This window comes from Homalodisca vitripennis, chromosome 5, assembly GCF_021130785.1.
Source record: "Homalodisca vitripennis isolate AUS2020 chromosome 5, UT_GWSS_2.1, whole genome shotgun sequence".
Classification (NCBI taxonomy): Eukaryota; Metazoa; Arthropoda; class Insecta; order Hemiptera; family Cicadellidae; genus Homalodisca; species Homalodisca vitripennis.
The window spans coordinates 146,221,658-146,230,000 of record NC_060211.1 but is presented as its reverse complement, the minus strand read 5'-3'; positions in this window follow the sequence as shown (position 1 = coordinate 146,230,000).

Here is an 8,343-nt window from a genome sequence, read left to right as displayed (position 1 = left end):
ACAGAGTAATTCGAATAGTAATATTACTTTAATAGAATGTTAAACATCAAACGATAAATGTCCTGTCCTGTAAATTAATAAACTGTCAAAAATATTACCTTAATTCTATTATTTTAAATTAGAGAAAATTAATGTTTATTTAAGTGACTATTTAAGTACTTAGTTGTTTACTCTTTATGTGATAGAACTTTGACTTTGTGCTCAGACAATGATGGGATAAAACAAGTTGAATAGGATCTTATATTGAGTAGATAAATCAGTTTCTCATAATGGCAAATATGCTGTATCAGAAAATAACAAAACAATTTTTAAAACAACTATCCCTTTTTTGCTGGATTTCTGAGATAATGTTAGGAAGAAATATAGTAGGTAGAATTTGAAATCTCGTGTAAACCATGTAAAAATCATACTATGGAGTATCGTACTTTTTTCCCAGTTTGACTATAGTAAAAGATAAAGTATGTAGTAGATGACTGGATGTTTTAACAAGTGTAGGTGTACCTGCACTTGCAGCACGGTAGACCAGAGGGTCGGGGCTCACTCTGATGAGAGAAGGGTCAGGCTGCACCACGTCCAAGCAGTCCAGTGGGAGAATTTTCACTGCAACCATAAGCAAAGCGTCATGCTTGACAACACAGTGGTCATTTCACAAATCTACTGTATTTTTCTGACATATAAGACACAAAGATTTATAATATTGTGAAAGAATATCTACAGCTAGACATTCAATCGCAAATGTCAAATATTATATATATATATATATATATATATATATATATATATATATATATATATATATATTGATTTGCACGAGTATAAAACATTACTTTACTGCAAATAAAACTAGTAATTAACATTATTAATTGAGATAATTTTACATGATTAATAAATAATAAATCCAAACAGACAGGCTTGCAATGATATGTCTCGAACTACACATTCTTATAATGAAAAAATTTTTGTAACCTTGCGCCGTATTGTTAATACACAACCTATTACGAGACCTACACAATACATATATATATATATATAATATATATAATATATATATATATATTTATATATATATATATATAATCAAACATATATAAAGGTAAATGGTTTTAATACTCGTAATTCATTTGGAACAACGTTTTAGTGTTTTAATTGAATTAGGATTTATTTTTTTAATATTCATTAATGCATAACGAATTATCTAATCAATATTAAATAATTTAAACATTTATTCTAGAAACATTTTGATAGTAAAAATATTTCAGTTTAGAAATGTAGAATGCAATAACGGTATTGTTAACGATTTCATTGGAAGGTTTGAAACATGGTATTAAAGAATACTGGTTGGAATTTTATCTAACTAATTAAGTCCTGTAGATTCTTCGGAGATTCATAAGTATCGCGAAGATATGACAATGTCGCAGAAAACTGCACGATCTCAAAAATCAGTTTTCAGCATTTTAATAGTTTAAATGTAAAAATTAAAAATAGGAATTTGTGCATTATATTGGAAATCATAAAATGTATACGTACAAACCTGTACAAAATAAGAATGTATTTACTTAATCTCTTTCCCATTATTAGTCTTTAACTAATATATTGCACTGTACTGTCACTGTAATTGTCAGCTCCTATTAAAAATGTCTGAGTCTTAGAATTGATCAAGAATAAAACAAGCAAGCAAAATATAGGAACAACATATTCATTATAAGTTGGACAAAATTTTATAACGAAAATAACATCCAATAAAAGGTTGAGACATAATAGAAAGGGACTGTTCAAGATGATGGAGGAATGCAGTAATGTAAGCCTACCTCACCTGCAGCAGACGTAATATTGTCTGATATATACCTGTGACGTGATACTGCACCAGTTACGGGTGCGGTGAATATTTACTGACTCTTTATAGCCTTGGATCAGTCACATTCTCTTATTTTGCATAGCATAGTTTTTATTATATTTACTCCTATGATTGCAACATAAAAACGGTGATGTGATAACTCTAGTGTGAACTAGAATTTTATTGTGTTGTACACAATCTTTATAATGTTTAAGACCAAGTATTTTGTAAATATTTTTATTAGTTTAAAAGTAAAAATTTCTATAAACTAAAGTTTTAGTAACTCATAAGCTATTGAAAAAAGACTAATCTATTTTAATTTATATTAAACAGGTGGACCACCTTTATGTGTTTAAAAAAACACAACTTACAAACAAATTTAGAATTCTTTAATACACGGTAATCGTTGAACTGTTGCTATCTGTTGATCGTCTAATAATGATGGTTAAAGAATATAACATTATTTATATCTAAAAATTTTACTTGCAGTATATGAAACACGTACTTTCAGTGTAATACGAGTACTTCTCGTAGTTTGACCAAATTAATAGTTCCATTATTTCTAACTAAACCATGGGTTGAAATGATTATTTTAAAAAGTTTCTTTGAAAGTATAGTTTATTAAAATAAATAAAATCTTCGAAATATCTCTTAAAATATTAAGATTAGGAGTATCTTAGTCCTATTCCATTTTCAACAATTTTATACCCATACGAATCACTATTCTTTCTCGTGCAGGAACTATTTGTAAAACATAGTCAAGAAATTATCCAAATAAGTTAAAGACATGCAAGTTTTATTCAATTTCCACATTTTAAAAAGTACCGGATTTAAAAGTAAATTCCAAATACGTTTTTGTTCGCCATTCAAAAACTGTTAAATATTTGTGATGTAACTTTTAACCAAAATGTTCCTTTTTACAACAGCCTTAAAAACCATGTGGAAGATTAGAATCAGATTCTGCCAGTTTTTTGACATTCTAAATAAAATCCAAGCAACAAATGGCTTTTGCACTGGTTTTTCATTTAAGGTATTTTTTATTATATTACAGTAATTGTCCAAAAATTTAACGGTTAATATTAAATAATATATTATAACAGTTTTTAACAGAAAATTCCAGCTGATAAATGTAAAAATTTATTACATATTTTGTGTCCATTTTATATCATGTCACATAAGAAAATATTAAAATTTGTCTTTGTAGAGTATTCAAATTTAATGAGATTAACAAAAGAAAAAGGTAATTACAACACTGTTCTCTCACTAGGAGGTTTCATAAAAAAATTCCTTCTTCTTCAGAGTGAGTAGCTTAATATAGATTGTCAAAAGATAAAAAGACAAGTAAACACGCAGTAGATCATTCTGAGTAATTTGTTTTGTTAGACGTCTGCTCTTGTTCCAGCCTTTCTCTTTTATGTTTCCGCCTGGAATGCTTCTGCGGTTTTCAAAATGTCTAATGTGCTTACAGGGATAAAATAAAATGGGGATAGGAAATATATAATATACTAAATATTTATTACATTTTTTATACAGAGAAATAATTTTTTATCAAAGTAGGCTAGAGGACCGTATTATCCATCATACACTGTACTGAATCATCTCTTTCACTCCTCCTAAACTTGTTAAATTCCAAGAGGCTCGCATAGAACGAAGGAATAGGATATAGGAAATGAAGACGATAGTTTGGAATACTTAGACTGGTTAATGCGTACGTCCGGGTCATGATAGTTTACAGGAAGTTATGTAACTCAAGACTACCGTGAAATATTTCATCACGAATTCTGACACCAGGCTTTCGCTATGGGAGCATTTGCTTGGCTCAACATACAATAATATATACATGTTTTTACTCAAATATGTGTACAACATTTGATGAATGTAATGCTATTTTGTATACTTTGATTCACAATTAACAATAAGATAATAAGATATTTAAAGTTTTTCGTTAACTCATAGTTATAAAAACAAGATCCAAAGAATAAAAGGGGTATAGCCAATATAATTTTTGTATAGTTTATTTATATAAGTAGCCTGTTGTAATAGTTTTACTTTAAACGAGCACTTCGCCAAACCATAATATATATATTTTGTGTATATGCTTTATATATTGATGTTCTATTTCTCCATTGACGCTGTTACAGAGCTTTGCTAAAGTTTGGAGGATAATTAAAACATTTTGACGGATAACAGTTTTATAAAAACCTGAAAAATTGAACACAATACGAAGTGCCAATTCCTAGTTTTACTAGTTAAACCAGCCAAGTACATCGTATGTATTCTAAAATATGTCGGCATTCTTGTCATATTTTTAAATGTGTATATTACACCGTCACACGTGTGCTAGTTTCATTATTCAGGGGATGTTTATTGAAAGGGTGTTCCCGCTGTGAAAATCTTTTGAGCCGAAGATTCTCTCTTATTTTTGACCAAATTATCTTATACGTGTAACGGTGTTAAATTTTATTTAGATTTAGTAGCTGGTGGTATAAAATTAATCCATATCAAGATGATCTTTCGAATATCACAATCTATTTCCCATCTTAAAATTCACTACAGCACCTACAAACCACTTATTTTGAACATTTTTGCCTCGAGAAGCGAGGAAGTAGGAATTAGATACATTAAAGGCTTAAAATCTTCAAAATTTTGCTTCCAGGTATAAGGACTTGGATATGTTATATCACCAACCAGCTAAACTCCAAACATTTCCTCGTTACCCATAAAGGCGATCCACTGTCGAGCATTACTTCACCAGTAGTATAACTCTCATATTTTTATCCTTATTGTTGCACAACACCCCTATCCTTATCCATTTCTTTGCGGATGAAGGAGAGAGTTGTACTGCTCACTGAATGTAAATTATCCTTGGACACATGCGGACAATCAAAATCTCAGGTGTCAGGTGATCGTGCACGTCTTAGCAATTACCCCTCTCTTCTTCTCACCTTTGACAAGTAGAATATTTGTAATAGGTGGAGTCATCTTCTTCTGGGTACTGCCAAATACTGTTGTTACGCCCCTTAGTATTTTGCAGATCCCGACGAAAGCACGGACGAAGGCACCTACATCTCAGTTAGAAGTTGACCACTAAGTCTTATTTTTAGCCACACCAGGATATACGGAATGACACCTCTGCTCACCACCTTCCACTGTCCTTGCCAAGCTTGAAAAAGTCTTTACAGATTTCTGTTCAACCCACTTCTCAATGGAAGTTTTCCGCTCTTACCTGTGCCAGAATGTGTATGATTGAAGTTACAATAATAAAATAAAAAGGGAAGTAAAAACAATTGACATATACTTTCAAACAATTTTTTGAAAACACCCTTTTACAATACTTTTTAGAAGAAATATCAGCTACTAGCTTTTACCCGCGGATTCGCACGCTGTCTTAGAACCAAAGTCCTTATATTACTTAGTAAAAGAAATTATGATGTAATATGATGGGAATCCTATACAAATTTTAAAGCGTAAGTAGGCATACATCAGGTAGATATTATTTAAGTTCGTGGTAAATAGTATCAGAGTTTAACTTAATGTATCATGTTTGGCACGTGTAGGAGCATTTCTGGTTCTAATTAATTATATACATAACGTCACAGCTGAATCTACCTTGTCATCCCGATCAAGAAAACACAAATCTCAGATCACACAGGTCTCGGTAACTTACTTCGGTCAAAAAGCGTATATTTCCAGTCCTTGTCATATATTTCAGGTCTAAGATATTTCCAGTACTATATTAGAGTTTGCCTTGTGGTTCTGACGAAGAGAAATATATATATATATATATATATATATATAATTACGTAGGACCGAGATATCTACTTCGGTTAAATAGTGCCTACTTAAGACCATTTAAATTCACTTACCTACTATGTGTCACAGTTTAGCTTGCCTCGATCAAAATACTATATACCTTCGATTATCTTGTTCTCGGAAATCTATTTTGGTCAAAATCGTGTTGACATAGTTGAGTTTGCCTTGTCCTGATGAATAAAATACACATAAGTAGGACTGAAAAACCTATTAAGACCTAGAGGGAAGTCCTACCTACTTACTATGTACTTTCGGTATAAGAGGGAAATCCTTATTAAGGTTTTGAAACATTCCAAAATAATTGTTATTACAGTTTTGCGTTACACTTGTTTTTGGACTGTAGCCAGGGAAAGAATGAATCATTTATGCATGTTAGTATACATTTCTCTGTTTTTCCATAGGCCATTGTTAAAATGTAATATCACAATGTCAAGGAAGTCCACCAGTTTAAAGTTACTTATGTGAAAATATTCATAAATTTTTTTCATTAAGGTTAGTTTTATAACAGTATTTAATGCATTAGATGATTTTAATTCGCCACTGAAGCAATCTGGAGTAAAATTGATATACTAATGTCTTATTTTTATTTATTAGATTTTCTAAAATTTAAATGTAAACATATGTTTCTGCCACTGATGAACTTCAACTGAAAGTCCCAACAGCTGTTTAGGGTCAGTTAACTTTGGATTATGTGTCATAAATATTATAATTATCTTATCATAACATTCGAATGTAAACAAACTAATTTTTCAATTTGAATTCGACTTTATTTGGTGAAATGAATGTGTTATGGGTGGTAAATAGCACTCTAAGTGTTAATTCAGACCAAAAGCTATACCTGTTCCAAATTTCAGCACACTCCGTATAGCGGTTTCAGCGTGATTCGAGGACAAACCTCCAAACATCCAAATATCCAAGCATTCAACCTTTCGCATTTATAATATTAGTGGGATTTTATTTTATCAATACCTTTAAAAATGGACAATCGTAGGCTATTAAGATATTCTGGATTGTATTGTGCAAATTCTGGAGAGCCTAAACGTGATCCTTGTGGCTTTCTAATCCTAGGACAGGTTAAAGTACATCGTACAGGATCCAAATATTCTCGTATATTATAAAGTCTTCCTTTTGACCTAAGAGGTTCTATATTGGGAATGTACGCTGGATTGTTTTCAATAATGAATCTGCTTATGCTCGGGATTTCTTTCGTATATAGAGGAATTGAATGCGCGAAAGGATCTTCGGATCTTTGCTCTTCTAGCTCACCATACGGAATCAATCATGATTTTAGTTGTGAATCAACTAGTGAAAAAGCTAATAAAGATGCTGTGTAAAAAATATTTTATGATGATTTCTTGGGTTTATTCTCGGTTTACTTATTTAAAGCTATACCAAGATCAATGACATCTACACAGGGTTAACGAGTTTTCACATACAAGTTTATAGTACTACAACATTAATTATCCTGTGTTTTATGGGTCTGAAGGAAGTTTATAAGGGTGGTACAAGAAACAGCAATAAATCAAACAATAAACAAAGCATATATTTGACCTTTTTATAAAGTTTAAAAGTATAAGTGGATTTGATACGGTGCAGACTGTTCCTATGCTGAAGGGCAGAAATCATTTAACTCTGAAATAAAATTCAATTGGATGATATGCTACTGTGTTTATTGTCACCCATCTTGAGCTTTTTACGTTGGTTTTCTACTTTTCATTTATTTTCATAAGTCAAAAGAAACATTTTTGTTCTATTGAGTCATGGTTTTACTATTATTAAGCATTATAAACCTACATATTTTAATAATTTGTAGTTATATATACTCATTCTTTAAACAGAATACACAAGCAGTACAGAGATTACTTTTCAATGTCGAATTTTACATTTACAGAATAATTACATAGTATCTTTATATAAAATCACTTGATATAATAAATATTACTTGCATGCTCAACTATATATAAAAACATTCCCAAACAATCCCAAATCCTAGTGTGGCATTGTGCGATTCAAAACTTTTGTATGTTCGAAGAATTTAATTGTTTTAACAAGTAAGCTAAAAGTAGAATAAAGTCCAGTCATGTCTTATTTCAAACACGTTACTTTTTCCATATAATTAAAATATAATAATTAAAAATGCGTCACGTTATTTAATAAACTTACTTTGCAACAATTTCAACCTTGCCTAACGGCCAAGCACCGTAGTATTGGGTGTGAGAGGTGAGATGGTATGGTAAATGGGTCGGTGCCATGTTGGCCATAGAAGAAAACTATATCTCCAGACCTCCGCTCATATCTAGCACATTGAAGTCAGGATCTTTTGTTAGGAAACACACGTAGGGACAAGAAGTGCCGACGCCCTATATGTTGGATTTGAATTATAATAGTGAGCTAACGTTTCTTCGTGTCTATTCCGGTAACATAGTCTCTGTAAGAGTTTTCCAAAGTTATACATTTAGTAGTTGTTTTCATAGATGTTTCTTGTCTGCTGTATAGATAAATATCGAATAGACAATTTATTTTGGGTCATTTAGATAAATTATGTATAGTAATATTTGAGTAAGTAAGCTTTTAATACAGTTACGGCATTTCAAATTAATTATTCTTTGTTCGATGAAAACAAATTTCGTTTGAATATAATAGTAAAAATTATAATATTGCTAATCCCACATAACCTATTCCACTCAAATTAAGAT